A 21387-nucleotide genomic window follows, 5' to 3' on the forward strand; every position below is an offset into this window, starting at 1 on the left:
CACAAAGTAGTGTGCACATCGGGACCCAGGGGAAGGAGCACTGACACCAGGGGAGACTGAACCAGACCTACCTGCTAGTGTTGGAGGGTCTCCTGCAGAAGCGGGGGGTGGCTGTGGCTCACCGTGGGGACAAGGACACTGGCAACAGAAGTTCTGGGAAGTACTCTTTGGCGTGAGCCCTCCCAGAGTCCACCATTAGCCCCACCAAAGAGCCCAGATAGTCTCCAGTGTTGGGTTGCCTCAGGCCAAACAACCAACCGGGAGGGAACCCAGCCCCACCCATCAGCAGACAAGTGGACTAAACTTTTACTGGGCTCTGCCCACAAGAGCAACAGTCAGCTCTACCCACCACCAGTCCCTCCGATCAGGAAACTTGCACAAGCCTCTTAGATAGCCTCATCCACCAGAGGGCAGACAGCAGAAGCAAGAAGAACTACAATCCTGCAGCCTGTGCAACAAAAACCACATTCACAGAAAGATAGACAAGATGAAAAGGCAGAGAGCTATGTACCAGATGAAGGAACAAGATAAAACTCCAGAAAAACAACTAAATGAAGTGGAGATAGATAGGCAACCTTCCAGAAAAAGAATTCAGAATAATGATAGAGAAGATGATCCAGGACCTCGGAAAAAGAATGGAGGCAAAGATCAAGAAGATGCAAGCAATGTTTAACAAAGACCTAGAAAAATTAAAGAACAAACAAACAGAGATGAACAATACAATAACTGAAATGAAAAGTACACTAGAAGGAATCAATAGCAGAATAACTGAGGCAGAAGAACGGATAAGTGACCTGGAAGACAGAATGGTGGAATTCACTGCTGTGAAACAGAATAAAGAAAAAAGAATGAAAAGAAATGAAGACAGCCTAAGAGACCTCTGGGACAACATTAAACACAACAACATTTGCATCATAGGGGTCCCAGAAGGAGAAGAGAGAGAGAAAGGACCTGAGAAAATATTTGAAGAGACTATAGTCGAAAACTTCCATAACATGAGAAAGGAAATAGTCACCCAAGTCCAGGAAGCACAGAGAGTCCCATACCAGATAAACCCAAGGAGAAACACACCAAGACACACAGTAATCAAATTGGCAAAAATGAAAGACAAAGAAAAATTATTGAAAGGAGCAAGGGAAAAATGACAAATAACATACAAGGGAGCTCCCATAAGGTTAACAGCTGATTTCTCAGCAGAAACACGACAAGCCAGAAGGCAGTGACACTATATACTTAAAGTGATGAAAGGGAAGAACCTACAACCAAGATTACTCTACCTGGCAAGGATCTCATTCAGATTCGATGGAGAAATCAAAAGCTTTACAGACAAGCAAAAGCTAAGACAATTCAGCATCACCAAACCAGCTCTACAACAAATGCTAAAGGAACTTGTCTAAGTGGGAAACACAAGAGAAGAAAAGGACCTACAAAAACAAACCCAAAACAATTAAGAAAATGGTCATAGGAATACACATATCAATAATTACCTTAAACGTGAATGGATTAAATGCTCCAATGAAACGACACAGGCTTGCTGAATGGATACAAAAACAAGACCCATATATATGCTGTCAACAATAGACCCACTTCAGACCTAGGGACACATACAGACTGAAAGTGAGAGAATGGAAAAAGATACTCCATGCAAATGAAAATCAAAAGAAAGCTGGAGTAGCAATACTCATATCAGATAAAATAGACTTTAAAATAAAGAATGTTACAAGAGTCAAGGAAGGACACCACATAATGATGAAGGGATCAATCCAAGAAGAAGATATAACAATTATAAATATATATGCACCCAACATAGGAGCACCTCAATACATAAGGCAACTGCTAACAGCTCTAGAAGAGGAAATTGACAGTAACACAATAATAGTGGGGGACTTCAACACCTCACTTACACCAATGAACAGATTATCCAAAATGAAAATAAATAAGGAAACAGAAGCTTTAAAAGACACATTAGACCAGAGAGATTTAATTGATATTTATAGGACATTCCATCCAAAAACAGCAGATTACACTTTCTTCTCAAGTGCGCATGGAACGTTCTCCAGGATAGATTACAACTTGGGTCACAAATCAAGCCTCAGTAAATTTAAGAAAATTGAAATCATATCAAGCATCTTTTCTGACCACAGTGCTATGAGATTAGAAATCAGTTACAGGGAAAAAAACGTAAAAAATGCAAACACATGAAGGTTAAACAATATGTTACTAAATAACCAAGAAATCACTGAAGAAATCAAAGAGGAAATAAAAAAATACCTAGAGACAAATGACAATGGAAACACGAGGATCCAAAACCTATAGGATGCAGCAAAAGCAGTTCTAAGAGGGAAGTTTATAGCTATACAAGCCTACCTCAAGAAACAAGAAAAATCTCAAAAAAACAATCCAAACTTACACCTAAAGGAATTAGAGAAAGAAGAACAAATAAAACCAAAAGTTAGCAGAAGGAAAGAAATCGTAAAGATCAGAGCAGAAATAAATGAAATAGAAATGAAGAAAACAATAGAAAAGATCAATAAAACTAAAAGCTGGTTCTTTGAGAAGATAAACAAAATTGATAAAACATTAGCCAGAATCATCAAGAAAAAGAGGGAGAGGACTCAAATCAATAAAATTAGAAACGAAAAAGGAGAAGTTACAACAGACACCGCAGAAATACAAAGCATCCTAAGAGACTACTACAAGCGACTCTATGCCAATAAAATGGACAACCTGGAAGAAATGTACAAATTTTTAGAAAGGTATAACCTTCCAAAATTGAACCAGGAAGAACTAGAAAATATGAACAGACCAATCACAAGTAATGAAATTAAAACTGTGATTAAAAATCGTCCAACAAACACAAGTCCAGGACCAGATGGCTTCACAGGTGAATTCTATCAAACATTTAGAGAAGAGCTAACACCCATCCTTCTCAAACTCTTCCAAAAAATTGCAGAGGGAGGAACACTCCAAAACTCATTCTATGAGGCCACCATCACCTGATACCAAAACCAGACAAAGATACTACAAAAAAAGAAAATTACAGACCAATATCACTAATGAATACAGATGCAAAAATCCTCAACAGAATACTAGCAAACAGAATCCAACAACACATTAAAAGGATCATACACCATGATCAAGTGGGATTTATCCCAGGGATGAAAGGATTCTTCAGTATACGCAAATCAATCAATGTGATACACCATATTAACCAACTGAAGAATAAAAACCATATGATCAGTCTCAATAGATGCAGAGAAAGCTTTTGACAAAATTCAACACCAGTTTATGATAAAAACTCTCCAGAAAGTGGATGTAGAGGGAACCTACCTTAACATAATAAAGGCCATATATGACAAACCCACAGCAAGCATCATTCTCAATGGTGAAAAAATAAAAGCATTTCCTCTAAGATCAGGAACAAGACAAGGATGTCCACTCTCACCACTATTATACAACATAGTTTTGGAAGTCCTAACCATGGCAATCAGAGAAGAAAAAGAAATAAAAGGAATACAAATTGGAAAAGAAGAAGTAAAACTGTCACTGTTTGCAGATGACATGATACTATACATAGAGAATCCTAAAGATGCCACCAGAAAACTACTAGAGCTAATCAATGAGTTTGGTAAAGTTGCAGGATACAAAATTAATGCACAGAAATCTCTTGCATTCCTATACACTAAGAATGAAAAATCTGAAAGAGAAATTAAGGAAACACTCCCATTTACCACTGCAACAAAAAGAATAAAATACCTAGGAATAAACCTACCTAGGGAGACAAAAGACCTGTATGCAGAAAACTATAAGACACTGATGAAAGAGATTAAAGATGATACCAACAGATGGAGAGATATACCATGTTTTTGGACTGGAAGAATCAATATTGTGAAAATGACTAAACTACCCAAAGCAATCTATAGATTCAATGCAATCCCTATCAAATTACCAATGGCATTTTTTTACAGAACTTGAACAAAAAATCTTAAAATTTGTATGGAGGCACAAAAGATTCCAAGTAGCCAAAGCAGTCTTGAGGGAAAAAAACAGAGCTGGAGGAATCAGACTCCCTGACTTTAGACTATACTACAAAGCTACAGTAATTAAGACAATATGGTACTGGCACAAAAACAGAAACATAGATCAATGGAACAAGATAGAAAGCCCAGAGATAAACCCATGCACCTATGGTCAACTAATCTATGACAAAGGAGGCAAGGATATACAATGGAGAAAAGACAGTCTCTTCAATAAGTGGTTCTGGGAAAACTGGACAGCTACATGTAAAAAAATGAAATTAGAACACTCCCTAACACCATACACAAAGATAAACTAAAAATGGATTTGAGACCTAAATGTAAGACTGGACACTACAAAACTCTTAGAGGAAAATGTAGGAAGAACACTCTTTGACATCATAAATCACAGCAAGATCTTTTTTGATCCACCTCTTAGGGTAATGGAAATAAAAACAAAAATAAACAAATGGGACCTAATGAAACTTAAAAGCTTTTGCACAGCAAAGGAAACCATAAACAAGATGAAAAGACCACCCTCAGAATGGGAGAAAATATTTGCAAATGAATCAGTGGATTAATCTCCAAAATATATAAACAGCTCATGCAGCTCAATATTAAAACAACAAACAACCCAATCCAAAAATGGGCAGAAGACCTAAACAGACATTTCTCCAAAGAAGGCATACAGATGGCCAAGAAGCACATGAAAAGCTGCTCAACATCACTAATCATTAGAGAAATGCAAATCAAAACTACAATGAGGTATCACCTCACACCAGTGAGAATGGGCATCATCAGAAAATCTACAAACAACAAATGCTGGAGAGGGTGTGGAGAAAAGGGAACTCTCTTGCACTGTTGGTGGGAACGTAAATTGATACAGCCACTATGGACAACAGTATGGAGTTTCCTTAAAAAACTAAAAATAGAATTACCATATGATCCAGCAATCCCACTACTGGGCATATACCCAGAGAAAACCATAATTCAAAAAGACATATGCACCCCAATGTTCACTGCAGCACTATTTACAACAGCCAGGTCATGGAAGCAACCTAAATGCCCATCGACAGACGAACGGATAAAGAAGATGTGGTACATATATACAATGGAATATAACTCAGCCATAAAAAGGAACGAAATTGCATCATTTGTTGAGACGTGGATGGATCTAGAGACTGTCATACAGAGTGAAGTAAGTCAGAAAGTGAAAAACAAATATCGTATATTAATGCATATATGTGGAACCTAGAAAAATGGTACAGATGAACTGGTCTGCAGGGCAGAGATTGAGACACAGATGTAGAGAACAAACGTATGGACACTAAGGGGGGAAAGCAGCGGGGGGGATGGGGGTGGGGGGGTGACGAATTGGGCGATTGGGATTGACATGTATACACTGATGTGGATAAAATTGATGACTAATAAGAACCTGCTGTATAAAAAAATAAATAATATTCAAAAATTTTTTTAAAAAGCGGCAACAGGTATAAGAACACAGAGGATTAGTATGCAATGGAAATATATATTGGTGATACTGTTGAGCTCTGAGAAAAGGTTTTAAAAAGAAGGAATGAAGGATCCACACCAAATTGGAAGATACTATGGTTAACCATCGTAGGTTTTATAGATACTTTTGGTGCACTATATACCTGGAACCTTACCACTAAAATTTCCTCCAGCTATTTCCAACTCTCAATACCTCTCTCTCTTTGCTGGAAGACTTTCCAAATCATGGTAGGCAGGAGTGCCAATGTGCTGTTAAATTAACACTCCCTAGTGGTGGACAATGACAGAAATGAGTTCCTATACAAATATTTCATCTTCCTTACCTTTTAGTTAAGATAACTCTGAGTTAGGTAATTAATACTGTTTCCCAGAGTCTCCCCACAGAATTAAGTATCAGCCACCTGCAGCATTAGCTAGCTTGATAATGAACCCTCCATTAGTTGTCTTTGCTTCTCTTTGTCATTTCCCACTCATCATTCAGTGTCTTCCTGCAATTACCTCCAAAGTAAACTACATGAAGTTGAACTTTTGCATTTGAGTTAGCATCTGGAAGAACAGTTCTTCCAATGAACTCAAGTTTTAATCCTCCCTTTGCTTGCCCTCTCCCTTACACACACATACATGTATACACAAACCCTATCAAGTCCACACAATTCCATGTCAGAATTAACTCTTAAGCCTCACTTCAGATCCCCTACCTTGCCTCATATCTCTCATAGATTAACTTCAATAAAACAGAGTTTATGATGTTACTTACCTGCGTAGAACTTTTAATCCTCTGCTGCCTATAAAGTGAATCCTACTTATGCCTGGCACTAAACATTCATCATTTTTAATCTGGCTCTGAACTGGGACTTACAGCTTCACCTTGCATGAATACTGCTTCTGTCTCATGGACAGAATAACTGTGCCTTGTACATGCCAGGAACTTTCAGGATTTACTGCCATTACTTCTCTCCACAGGGAATTCAATCCCCTCTCTTTGCCTTTCCTGGAAACTTCAAGGATTTCTTCAAAACTTATCTCCAACTTCCTCACATTGGTGTAGATAGGCACTTAGTGTCCCATGTTCTCACAGCTTTCTGTTCACATCCTTATAATTGTATTTCCTGCATTGTAAGGCCATTTACAAGCTTTCGACCTTATCTGGTTCACTGGATTGTCATCTCTTGTGGGCAGTGACCATTTTCTATTGATTTTGAATCCACTGTGTTAGTACCATCTCATCACAGAGGCGTTGTCAAGAAATGCAAAAACTGCAGCATGAGTTTTGCTTCCCTAATACTTTTATATCCAAACATTTCTCAATAAAGAATTCTTGTGAGCATTATATATATATATATAAAAGAGAATCCATAGGATGCATCTGTCACTGGTGGCCATTTCCCTTACATTTCCCCTAGAGAGTAAAGAGTCTTCTTTTTATAAAGGATTATCTCCAGCTTGAAAAATCCACCCTCCTACAAAGACCCTCAGAGAAAGCTGAATACAACTAAAAGCAGCTTAACCTACTTCACAATTTTGCCTCTGGCCAGCCCTGACTGGAAGTACTACCAAATGGGAAAGAATTTGACTTAAATCAATATGAAATCAGGATGTAAATCTGTAGTCTCTATGTTTAACTAAATGTTTGTTGGTTAACATATTAGCAACCAATTTTGAGCTATAAAAAGCTGATTTTATGGGACAATTAAGAGCTTTAGTATAGAGAAGAGAGTGTGAGCACCAAATGCTATAGGATCACAGAACATACTGAGATCAAAATAACCAACTAGATGAAAGTAGACTTGTCAGAAAAGGTGATGATTATCTAGTTCCAAACTTGCAAAGCCTATTAAAGTATTTGTTCATGTGATATCAGTATAAAATGTCATTCAGAGTTCAAAAACAATGTAATGTTTTTGTGTTACCCACTTTGTAGGACTGAAATTGGAATTATGGCAATAACAAAATAAAAGCCCTTCAGAAAGTTTCAATTCATTCCAAGTCAAACCTGGTCAAATTGTTGAAATTTCAAAGCTGAGAGACAAAACTGAACTCATGGCTTTAATTAATATCATGGACCTCTGTGGAGTGGAGATACTGCCACCTAATTAAAATGAGTCTTTATTCATTTTTTTCCTAGACAGCTGAGGTTTAGATTTTAGAAGCAAATTCTGAAGACTCCCTGACCTTTGGCAAAACATTAATTCAGTTTTGAACTCTGAGCTTCCAGGTGAGCTGAAATGATTATGGGATTTTGAGGTCATCTACAAAACAGGCTGACTGCCCAGTACAGTCTGCTTCACAGAGTTCACTTTTTAAGGAATTTCTCCCTGAGTGGCAGTATCACTGCATTCCAAACCTACGGGGCTGGGACAACTTTGCCATCATTACCCTCAACGGAAACTTTTGGAAAGTAATATGAAGAGTGGAACCAATTGCCTACATTTTTACTCTTTGTTTACAGACAAATTTGCAAATAAGTATTTTCCTTAAATTAGCAATATCATAGTGAAGTGAAAGTACATATTCTACCTTAGGTAGCTTTCAGTTCATTCTTTGCACAGCAGACAATTAATGATTGTGTACTATATTGCAAATCCTGGGGTGGAAACACGAATAGTAACACTTCCTGATATCAAGGGGCTTCATTACAGTACAGGAGAGGACTATGCATGGGCTAAGGCCTGTAATAAAGTATATATGTAGGCTGCATGAGTATGTAAGGCATCCTGAGTTGTGTGTGAGTATGAATTCCTGAGACTGATTCAAGGGGAATGTTACAGTCAAACCTGGCTTTAGATCACAAGTTTACAGTTGGAGAAGGACAGTGGGGTAGACACACACAAGATGCTAATTTGTAAAAGAGAATAAGATGTTTTCAAAAATGGTTAGTGATTTTACTAAAGCTCTGAGGAAAGTGTTCGGAGCAAGAATGAGAAGAATCTGCCACAATAAGGCAAACAGTGACGATTCGGCAAGTGAAGTGTTGTAACAATGAGGAACACTTGATTAAATCAGTGTAAATTTAGAAAGATTGATTCATTTCTGGAATGGGGAAATGGGAAGAATGGTAAGGAATCCAGAATAAAGCTAGTAATTTAGGAAGACATTGAAACACTCCAAGTGAAAGAAAGGTAAGCTTAAAAAGTTACAGAAACCTAAGGAAGGAAAGAGGAACAGTGTGAGAGAATTTATAAAGCAGGATGGGTCTGAAGATATTCCTTTAAGGTAGATGGGAACATAAATAATACTTAAACCAGTTTCTTAAAAATGTAGTAGCCATGACCCCCCAAAAAGTGAGAGGCCCTTTGATTTATTTCACTTAACTCTAGTTACAGGTCACGGTAAATACTTCATCTTTATTTATTGGTAAAATAATTTGATCAAATTGTCCAGTAGAGCCAGGATTAAAATTCAGGATTTTCTTACCACAAATCTCACTCTCAAGCCACCACACTGCCTTCCGGTTTTAAAATAGGTTGATTTTAAAATCAACATGTGATAGTTTTGCCATTGGGTATTTAGGGCTCAAGATAATTAAATTAGCATAACTTTTCTCTCTACATTCAACAACTCACTTCACTTGTCAGGCAGAGAATGTAGATTTTTTAATAGAGCACTGCATTTCGCTTAGAAAAGTTTGCTTCTTGACTCAAGTGACCTAGTAATTATCTCCAAATGTCTCCCAAATCCCTGAGCCTAGATAGTTCTTTCATGTAATAAGAAAATAACCTGGATCTCTTCTTACTCTATTTTTGACACTGTTCAATGAAATGGCAAACAATGCCTTATGAATCTGTGGAAAATAAAAAGGCATTGAAATCAAGCTTCCCAATTTCAAACTCAAAAATGCACCTAGCAATTTGTGATATAAAGTATTACAAATACGTGCAAGAAATGTTTGCGTATGGTGATACATAATTTCAAACACGGTTTCATAGAAACATATTAAAAATACAAGTACACACATTTTTGCATTTTTAAATAAAATAGCTATTTTTCAGTTTTTCCCTGTCATCATACAAATATTTCCTGAGAATTAGCCAGCCTAGGCAATATTATTATTATTTTTAAAACATGCTCCATTTCTTAAGATACTCCAATTTCATCCTTTTATGAAAAAAGAACCAGAGAATGCTATACCTAAACTCACCCACTCCTTTCATTCTGCCCCTATTTGCCATTCTGGGAAATGCCAGTTAAGGTTTTGGTTTGATATTATGTTTTGGGTGACCACAAAGATTAAGAAAATAATCTTTATATTTTAGGCAAATCTAGTAATCTAGGGGATCAATTATTACCTTGTTCAGTGATCCTGACATGAACATTCTCAGAACAAATTCTTTTTCTGAAAAGGAATGTTACTCTCCCTTGGTGAACTCATAAACTTCACTCTTAGTAGAAAATGGAAAACATAAAGATTGAATCTTGACTTTAAGATAACAGATATCAGTTTCTAATTATTATTTAACCTGTCATCTTAAATTTCTCTCTCTTTTTCTATCTCTATTTCTCTCTATAATTATTTTCGTTTTCAACTCTACATATTGCTATTATTCAGAGGCCATATGACTGTGGTTCATGTTCTCTCAATTATTACCTGTAGCCTCTTTTGGGAAGCAAAAGTAATAAGAATTTCGCTTCAATTTATAATAGGCTAAGAAAAGTAAGCTTTATAAAAAATAGCCTGAACTCTATATCTTGTTTTATACTTACATCCAGTGGATATGTGGAAGCCTTTGTCTTAAGGATAGGAGACAATGTTTCAGAAAGTTTAAGACAACTATTTGTCTTGGAGTTTTGCTGTGGTCATCAGGCAATGTCTAGGTATGGGTTTATCTTTATTCATGTTCCACAGAATAGGGTATAGTTCTTCAAGCTAAGGTTATATTTCTGTCCTTAAAATGTTGCGAAGTTCTTATCTATTTTCTTTTCTGTTATTGCCTCTCCTATATTACCTTTTCCCTATATATGAAGTCCTATGTAAGACTATGCAGGGGAGGAAAAATAATTTTCCTTCTACCCTTCTAGGTACTTGGCTGAGACCAGCCTTGTAATTAAAGACAGATTAGCAAAGGAGAAACAAGCAGTGGCTTTAAAACAGGTATACCTCCTGTATTCATGGGAGATACCCAGGATAACTGAATAGCTCTCTGAAATAGTCCCAGCCATCACCTTAAATACCGTCTCCAGCTCAAGACAGCAGAAGATGTTAGGAGAATGTGAGGGAGTCAGTTATAGGAGGTTACCTACCAGGAAAAGCACAGTCAATAAGGGTAAGGTTGTTATGGAAATTTAAGTTGCTGCTTTCTCCTTAGGAGTTTCTAGGATTCAGTCATCCTCCTCTTCCTATTACAGAGAGGGAAGATTTCCCTTTTACATATAAATGTCCCCTTACAAAAGAGTAACTTCTTCACAGTTTTCAGAGCTTCTCTTATGTCTACCGTTTCTTAAAAATAACTAACCTAAAATAATCTTTATGCCAAAGAGGCTTATTCTGGTGTGGCAAATTCTGCTCCCCTTCAATTATTTCATTCTCTTTCCCATTTCCCAATTTCTGTTTTAAGATTCTACATTTCTATCTCTTTTCTTCTTTTGAGTGATTTCTTCAGGTCTAACAGACAACTCATTAACTCTCACTTTATTTATCTTTAATCTAGTGTTTAATGCTGCTCTTGATTTTTTTCCAGTAGCCATTTCCATTTCTAAAAAAATTTCTACACATAAAAATTCATTTTATCCTTCAGAGAAATCTGTTCTTGCCTCAAGAATTCTGCTTCTTTTTAGGAAAAAAAAAAAAAGTTGAAATATTCAAAAAAAATAAAATCTCTTTCAGGTTGTTGAATCATCATTAATTTGGAGGTATGAATTTCACTTATTATTCCAGTAACTAGTCATTTTTGGCTATAAGGTTTCAGAACTATTTCCTTGGGAATCCAGTTATCTGAGTTATTATGGATGCATTCCTATAGAGTGGTTTCACATTTGTCACTGTAAGAGTTTTCACATCCTAAAATAAATTTTGTATTTATTTTCAACTTGAGATCCTCAATGCCACATTTCACTCCCAGTTAATGGAAATGAAAAATCCACAACCTCTTATGGAGCAAGCTTAGATTCTTTTTCCTGATCATTGATCTCTTTTTCCATCTACAGCACTAGGTAATATCCAGTTTCTTTGCCACAAGCATGACCAACGTGTGAGTTCTTCAGAAGTAGAAACCATATCATTGTTTCCTAAACAAGCCTTAATATTTTCAATAAGATAATGATATTTTACAATAAACCATCTTAATTATGAATGTGATTTGAAAACATGTCTATGTTTCTAACTTTAGATATTGGGGATATATGTGTCCCTTTGAAATAACCTTCTTTCATGACAATTAAAGTCTCTCTTCTAGATTTTTTCTCCATGATAGACTCTAACATAACTCCTATCTCATCATGTCTTCATAGGACACTTTCCAAAATAGTCATCTTTTCTTTTTTATATTATATATATGAGAAAAATGGGCAAATGTTTTAAATTTGAATCTGATCAATAGCAAATATGATCAAAAGATTAATTTCCTACTTTTGAATGCCATTTCACATTACTTCTAGCTTCAAGGGTACCCAAAGAAACATCTGGTTTCTAAGTTCCTCCAACACCTGAAAATGTTATACTGCATCATATCATCATTGCTTTCCTCTATACATTCTGTGGATCCATTCTGTAAGTATATGCCCCAACCAGACTGAACTTCATGAATTCTTCAAAAGGCCATACAACTTATGTATCTTTAAATCAAGATGTGGAATGAGTCACACCATTTCTACCATTCATTAGTTCTTTGAACTGAGATAGTCTTTACCTCTATAAGCTTAGTTTTATTTAGCTATGAAATAGAAATATTGCTATCTCCTTCATATGATTTTTTTTTGTGAAAATATGAGTGAGTTAAAATTCCTAGCTCAGTGCCTTATACTTGTTATGTATTCTATAAATTAGCTGCATCCCTTCTTTACCCCTTTTATTCATGTTTTTCAACTGTTTGCCAGCTCTTCTAACTCAGGCCAGGCATGTTTGGAATAGTATCTTAAAGATTCAGTTGTTGCTCACAGACCCCACAGCAATGACCCAAACAATCCATTCCACATCCATGGCTGAATTACTGATTTCATATCCCAAATCATTTCAAGAATCCCAATCATGTATTTAATTGGGTAACTGTGTGGGATTTCTTTGTTGTCTATAAAAAGGAGAAGCATGTGAGGTGGGAATAATAATGGTAATGACAATGATAATAATATAATAATAGCTACCATTTTTAGGTTTAATACTTAAACCACCATATCAAGAAAGCACTATTCTTATTCCCATTTTAGAGACAGAACACTGAGCCTCAGAAAAGCTGACTTGCCTGGGGTTACAATAGCTATTAAGAGATGGAACAAGGATTTCAAATTCAGGTCTATTATACTCCAGGTGCTTTGCTTCTTAACCATTACTCCACATGGTAAAAATGAATGTAGTTATGAATTTTTCACTGATGTACTGACACTAAAGCTGTCACAAACCATATTTATGGCTTTTTCAATAAAATCTTTAAAAAATTTTTCTAGAGTTAAGTGATATTCCGACACATCAGAAAACACAAATTTGAGAGATGACTGTAGCCATCACTGGATCAGATATAAATTAAGCCTAATTACTGGAGTCTAGAAGATGGAGATGCAGACCTGCAGGATGATAATGGGATTCAGTAGACATATGTTCTGGGCTCTAGAGAATGGGTGATAGGTGGCAATTATCATTAGTGACTTTTGAATAGAGATGTTAGAGTCTTCTCACTCATTAGACCAAACAGTTTAATGGTCATTAGAAGTGGCTGTAAAAGGCACTGAAATGCCATCAGAAAAGGGGTAATGCTTATTACTGTAGCAACCTATTATTTCCATAATGGTGGTGTGATTAAGAAATCAACATCAGACTTTTTATTTCATCAGCCGTGGTTTTTAAAAGCTGGTGGCAGTGGTCACAAATCAAACTTGGAACAGTTTCTATACCTTTGGTGGAACTCACATGGCATATACCACTTTCTTTTCCAACTGTGACATTAATTTGAATATTATCAGGGGCAGGTCAAAACATATCTGCCATAAATCACTTCAAAAGTTTGGTCAGAGTTGGAAGCATACACACAGCTTTCACTATGAAAAGGAGACGGCTGTTTTACATTCACGGTTTGTTACAAATCTCTTAGGAACAAGAACACAGAGGCAGTTGTCACTTTTTTTTTCCTATGCACTGGTTGTAAATACAAGATGCGGGGCTTTGTTGAAGAGTTATACAACACATCATGAGAAAAACACCACCCAGGTTCTACGCTAGGAGAGGGAAGTGTATAGACTACACAGTAAATTAAAAGATGTAAAAACCATACTAGAGGACATTATGCTTAAGGAAACAAATTCTCATTATTTTGAATAAGACTTTGAATTCTTAAAGTCTGACCTAAATGACAATAATAATTGGATATTTACAATGAAAAATATGTCGAAAACCTACAAGCAATAAGTCAATGATTATACACTTGCTAAAAACATGTGTTTGGCATTTTTTAAATTCCCTAATTAAATCCTAATTAGGATGAGCACTGGAGTATTAATTTTTGCTAGCTATACCTCTGGGGCATTTTTTACACCTTCAGGAGCCTAGGCTTATTCAGATATGTAAGAGATAATTATCAATAAAAAGGACCAAGGCGTTGTTGGCTCAGAGAGCTGCTTATGTGTGGTTTTTGCCTCTGTCTAAACAGCCCAGGGGACCTGTGTGTGACTGTGAACTGTAACAGTTTCCTCACCTTCCCAATAGGTAAAGTATGATTTTTTCTGCATCCTCCAGCCATGGCTTGTCTTCCAAAAAAAGAGAAGTCTGTGTAGATGCTCAAAAAATCTGAATACAAGGTGAATAGACAAATAGGAGTATTCAAATGCTGGTCCCACTTAACAACTTAGAGTGCTAACATTAAATCAGTTGATTCAGGCTCAGAATCCATGAAGTCCACTTTAACTTGATGTTTTATGCATTAAAATTAAATGATGAGTTTTGTGTTGAGAGTTGGGCATTATCCTTCTTAATTGATCTCCTAAGATTCTCTTGGAAAAGCTTTCCAACACCCTTTTTTTTTCTTTATTGCCAACTCATATTTAGACTTTCTTTCCTAACTATCATCCAAGCTGTGAAAATTTTTGGTCACCTTAGATATTAAGATCCTACATAAGGTACTGAGTGAGACAGGCATAAAGACATGCATAAAGAAAATCAATGCTCCATGCTCAAGATGTCTGCAGTCTAGAAAGGGAAACAGTCACAATCAGAATGATAATACTATACAATTAATAACATTGGCAATAACAGTAATAACCAGCAATTATTTCATTCTTGCTGTATTCTAGACATTCTATGGTCTCACATATAGGCTTTCATACCATCCCCTCCAATAACTTTCAGATCCGAAGCAGGCAATTTCTACAGAGTTTATTTATATGGAAATGAAAATTAGGAAAGTGAAAGAAACTATGTCTAGAAGTAGCAGAGTCAGGATACCTCACTCCTTGTCCTTTTTTTGGACAAAGACAGGTGTATGACCAGAATGAGGAGACATCTAATAGCCATAATATGTGTAGCGGTTGAGAGAATTTGAAGTAAGAAGCCTGGGTGGGAGAGGGTTATGAGTATGGGGCTGATAGTGGTGGTGGTGATGAGGAAGGGCATAGAATAGGGTATCTGAAAAGCTGTCATAAGGAAGAGGAAGAAAGAAACAAGAATGATGGGCTCATGGTCCATGCAGGTAATTTCTAGCTAAGGAAGATCTTACCAATAACAACTTTTCATTAACATTTATGGATTTTTTTTTTGAATCTTGACTTTTTCTGCCTAAAAAAATTTTGAGTATGAGACTGGACAATTATTTGCAGAGATTAGAAGTTCATCCTTCCTCATGGTTTGCTATCCATATCTCATTCATTCATTTTAAACCGTGGCCATCATGCATAGACTTTCGAACACTACTTGGTTGATTTAATTCCTTACTACTTGTCTCTTTCTTTTGTCTTCAAAAATCATGTTCTATTTGTAATATTGGGCTCCTTTCAAAATGTTTCAAGTACATCTACTGTGTTCAAGTTCACTTTTGCCTACCCCAAATCCCGAGCTTAGTTACCTTAAATCTGTTTGCCAAGTTTTGCTCTAAGCTAGAATATGTGCTGTTTGAGATGGCATGCAGCACAATTCTGGGATTCAGAGGATGAATAAATAACCTCTCCTTATAAGCACCAGAAGCAATGTTATATACCATAAGGATTTCAGAGTCTTTGGTCTTGATAGACAAGCCTTTACTGTGGACCTGGCTTTGGAAAATTGCAATATTGGCCGCTCAAAAGTGAATACTCAGGACTTCTCTGGTGGCACAGTGGTTAAGGATTGGACTGCCAATGCAGGGGACACGGGTTTGATCCCTGGTGTGGGAAGATTCCCACATGCTGCGGAGCAACTAAGCCCGTGTGCCACAACTACTGAGCCCGTGCACCACAAATACTGAAGCCCGTGTGCCTAGAGCCCGTGCTCCGCAACAAGAGAAGCCACTGCAATGAGAAGCCCACGCACTGCAACGAAGAGTAGCCCCCACTCTCCACAACTAAAGAAAGCCCACAGGCAGCAATGAGGACCCAAAGGCAGCCAAGAATAAATAAATAAATACATTTAAAAAATGCTTTCAAAAAAAAGTGAATACTCAAGGGATCTCTGAATTAGGTAGATCATTTTGTTCCACCGTCTCAATGACTTGGCTCAGGACTTAACTAGTGTTGGAAATCTTTGGGAACAGTCACCTTCGCTGACTTAACCTGGAGCCAATCTGATTTTGGATAATGTTCTTGATAATGTGGTAGGTGGCAATCTGCCAAAGACAATACTCTCTATTATGAAGCATATGAAGATGCCAAGATGGGAAGCATTCTGAGATGTGTTTTCCCAAACATTGGGGCATATGACAAAAAAGTAACTCATATGCCTATTCAGTTAAAGCATCTTTATAGTAATTCTCTTTAACTTTTCAACACAAATCAGTGAGTAGTTATATCTTAATTTTATAGATGGGGATTCTTAAGCTCATAGATGTTAAGGGACTTACCCAAGGACCCTTAGCTAGTAACTAATAGAGCCAGGATTTTAATTTAATTATGAATCTGAATCATGTTCTTGAAAAATCTAAATCCATTTTTACCGATCTCATTTATCCAATGTAAGAGATAGTAAGAGAGTACTTCGCAGATGATACTTTGTGGTTTTATGCATTTCATGTCTACTCATAATTTTAATAAATCCTTCAGTATACTCATTTTAAAAATCATACTCTCTTCTCATTTTGCTCTCTGTGATAACAGGGTAAAACAACTGTCAACAGATGTGATAGTTTACAGATCATTAAATTCTCCTCTACAACACATCCTCAGAAATGCTCTGGTGTCAAAGGACCTCCTCTTTCCCATCTGAATAGATTGGTTTTAAACCAGTTTTGCTCAAAAATACTAATTTAGTCAATTTCCTCCAATGTGCAATTAACCTGAACAATTCTGGAGATGGGGGGGGGCACTTTGCAATGAATTACACCTGGGTTCCTCTTTGCACCTGTATCCTATCTTTCCATCTACTCGGCTATCTGCCTTCCCTTATAGACCTTCAGTGGGTCACCTAAAGTCTGTGGGACAGATGGTTCTTCAACAAACTGTATCAGAGAACACATTTTGTTTGGGAAAAATCAAGGGGAAAAATTCCTGCCAGTCCAAATATCTGCCTGTCCCTCACTCTCTGCTTCACACACACACACGCACATGCACACACACACACACACACACATTTTTACAACATGTTATTTGCTCTGTGTGAAATGCACTTCTCTCCATTATTTCTAATTCCAGTGATGGAAAATAATGAATCATCTTTAAATCCCTAGATAGTTACCATATTTAAAAGAAATTTCTTCCTGACTTACCCAACAAAATAATCACATTCTATTTGTATTCCATCTGTACCTTATGCATTCCACAAGAGCTACAGGTTAGCACTTTTTATTGTATGGCTTTAATTTTTACACTTCTGTATCCCTTACTTTACTATATGCTCTAAAAAGCAGAGACTGTACAATTACAACCTAAGTATCCCCAACACGTATAGCACAGCGCCTGACACATAGCTGTTGATCAATATTGCTTATTCACTTATTTATCTTTTCAAAAACATATTCAGCATTTACTATGAACCTATAATGGGAAGACTTCTACAACGACCCCCAATGATTCCTGCCTCTTGGAATTTATGTCCTTGTGTTATTCCTTGCTACACCTAGAGATTAACAAATAGAATACAGCAAAAGTGATTAGATGCCTCTTCCATGATTAGACTACACAATACTGAGATTTCCATCTTATTGGCTTCCTCTTTCTCTCGCTCTCTCTTTTTTTTTTTTTTGCCCTGGCTTTGATAAAGCAAGTCTCCATGCCATGTTGGAGAGACCCATATAGCAAAGAACTGTTGGCCACATGGCCAAAGGTCTGCAAGGAACTGAATCCTGCCAACAACCATGTGAGTAACCTTGGATCCGGACCTTTCCCCAGTTGAGCCTTCAGGCAAAACCATAACCTTCCTTAATACCTTGATTGCAGCCTTGTGACACTCTGAAACAGAAGACCCAGATAAGCTATGCCAGAATTCCTAAATCAAAACAGCTGTGAGACAATAAATGTCAGTTGTATTAAACCACTCAATTAGGGGGTAATTTGTTACAGTAATACATAACAAATGCAGTGCTGACATTGTATTAAGTGGTAGCAACATAGTGATGAGTAAGATAGATAAGATCCCTTCGTTAATAGTGTTCACATTCTAATAATCAAGTAAAAATTGTCTCATCTAATTTTAGCTATAGCTCAGTATTCTATTAATGTGAATAGAATACCTTTCCAAATGGTGTCAGTTATCTATTGCCCTGTAACAAACTACTCTAAAACTTAGTTTCTTAAAAATAATAATTACTGATTATTTCCCATCATATTCTCAGTATGCTTGGTGGTTCCTCTGTTGGTTTTGTCTGAGCTTACTTGTGTAGCTATACTCATGTAGCTGGAAGGTCCAAGATGACCTCAGTCAAATGTCTGGCAGTTGATCCTGGCTATCAGCTGGGGTGCCTTGGTTCCTTACACATAAGTCTCTTGTCCCACAGTAAGCTGGACTGGATTTCTTTTTTTTATTAACTTTTTTTTTAATGAAAGAGTCTTTAAATTCTATATTTTCAAAAGTTTCACACACATGAGTTCATATAATCCCATAATAACATTTTTTAATTCCCTACTCCTATATTGTCCCTCCCCCTTCCCTCTCCCTACTGGTAACCACTAGTTTATTCTCAATATTTGTGAGTCTGCTTTTTTGTTTTATTCACTAGTTTATTGTACATATAAATCACATCATATAGTATTTGTCTTTCTCTGTCTGACTTATTTCACTTAGCATAATACCCTCCAGGTCCATCTATGTTGCTGCAAATGGCAAATTTTCATTATTTTTTATGGTTGAGTAGTATTTCACTGTGTATATATACCACATCTTCTTTATCCATTCGTCTGTTGATGGACACTTAGGTAACATGGCTATGAACATTGGGGTGCATGTATCTTTTCAAACTAGTGTTTCTGGGTCTGGCAGTATATATACCCAGGAGTTGAACTGCTGGGTCATACGGTAGTTCTATTTTTAGTTTTTTGAGAAATCTCCATACCACTTTCTACAGTGGCTGCGCCCACTTGCGTTCCCACCAACAGTGTAGAAGGGTTCCCTTTTCTCCCCATCCTTGCCAACATTTGTTATTTGTGTTTTGTTTGTTTGTTTGCTTTTTGATGATAGCCACTCTGACAGGTATGAGGTGACACATAATTGTGGCAGCTCCAAGTCAGTGTTCCAAGAAGGCAAGACACATTGCACAACTAACTTTTAAGCCTCTGCTTTCACCATGTTCGCTGACATCCCATTGGTCAAAGAAAGTAATGTGGCCAAGCCTGGAGTGAATGTGAGAGAAGACTATACAAGATTATGGTTACTTGAAGTCATGATTTATTGGAAGCCATTGCTAAAAGAATCTACAACAAATGGCATTGACATTTAGGTTAATAGAGGTGGCCATTAACATCTTAGCTTAAAGGAACCTTAGGAGACATGTAGCTTAATTTCCTTATCATAGAAATAAGAAAACAGATATAATTAGACCAAAACAATTCTCTAAGAACAGAATCAACATTAAAATTCAGATTCTTTTTAATCCGATTCTCTTTGCCCTGCAATGCACATTACTTGATTGCCAATCTCAAATCAAAGAATTTTACAAAGCATAAGGTCACATCATGCCACTCTGGGTTGCTGAATACAACTTCAAAATACCAGATTCTTCTTTCTTTTGCCAGAGGTTTTTCAGCACAGAAATGTATTAGCACTCTAATATTTAGAAACTCAGTCTATCTCAAACCATACCATAATGCGCCAGGTGTTCAGAGATCATAATGAGTTATCTCCCACTAGAAATTAGAATATAGCAATTTAAACCATTGTTTTTATACTAATCCACTTTCAATGTAGTTAGCAAAACACCAGTGAGACCATACTCAACCAAACACCTGATTTTTAATCTTCTTCAGGATTATTTGTATTGGGTGAAACTATTATTGCACTATACTTTCTATGATAAAACAAACCTAGCCAGGCTGGGTGCAGATCAGCACAAAGAATTTTGTTATGCAGGTAAATGCTTCTGGTTTTTTAAGCCTGGATTACTATAATTCTTGTGTTTTGGAGCTTTTGCTCACGATGATCTTGTGGATCCAGCTCCTAGACAATGCAGAAGTTGAAAATCAGGAGAATACACCTGTCTTGGTAGCTTATTCCCATTTTGATATCCATGCACATGATCCTATCTAGTCTCTAAAAATAGGACTCAAGTTTAAGAAATAGAGGGACAGCAGCTTTCTGCTTTTAGCTAATGCTATTCTTTTTTTTCTCTTATAGTCTGAATAATCACATCATTCTAGTTGCAAGTCTGAGTTTCAGATTTTACTTTCTTAGCTAGAAAAGTCATATCATCATTGAAGAAATTCACCTGACATCTCTATTTGACATTATTTTAAAGAAGCTCACTAATCAACTGCTATTTTTTACTATTAATTCATTTCATTTTAGGACAAGCATTTGCTCTGTAAATCACATTCATTCCTGTCTACTCTGTAACACATTTTGTAAATCTTGCAAATTTTCTTTTGAAATATAATATGCTCTTTCAAATCTTTAGTAAGGGAGTGTGAGGGATTTAATCAGAATTTTTTTTTTTTTTTGCGGTACGCGGGCCTCTCACTGTTGTGGCCTCTCCCGCCGCGAAGCACAGGCTCCGGACACGCAGGCCCAGCGGCCATGGCTCACGGGCCCAGCTGCTCCGCGGCATGTGGGATCCCCCCAGACCAGGGCACGAACCCGCGTCCCCTGCATCGGCAGACGGACTCTCAACCACTGCGCCACCAGGGAAGCCCCAGAATTATTTTTAAGTACTAATTTTATCATTTATCAGGTCTTTGATTTTGAGCAAACCCTTTTACTGTTTTGAGGCTATACTTGCCTACTTATAGGTAAAATGGGAAATTTACCCAATGGAAAACTCTTTAAAAAAAGGATTAATTTCTCTACATTAAGTAGCTTGCAAACGATAAAATCTCTATCCATAATAGTTGCTTGACATAATATTCCTTTCTAATAGTATTTATTGCTCTCTTTTCTGACATCGTTGTCTTC

This window comes from Hyperoodon ampullatus (assembly GCF_949752795.1).
Source record: "Hyperoodon ampullatus genome assembly, chromosome: 18".
Taxonomy (NCBI): domain Eukaryota; kingdom Metazoa; phylum Chordata; class Mammalia; order Artiodactyla; family Ziphiidae; genus Hyperoodon; species Hyperoodon ampullatus.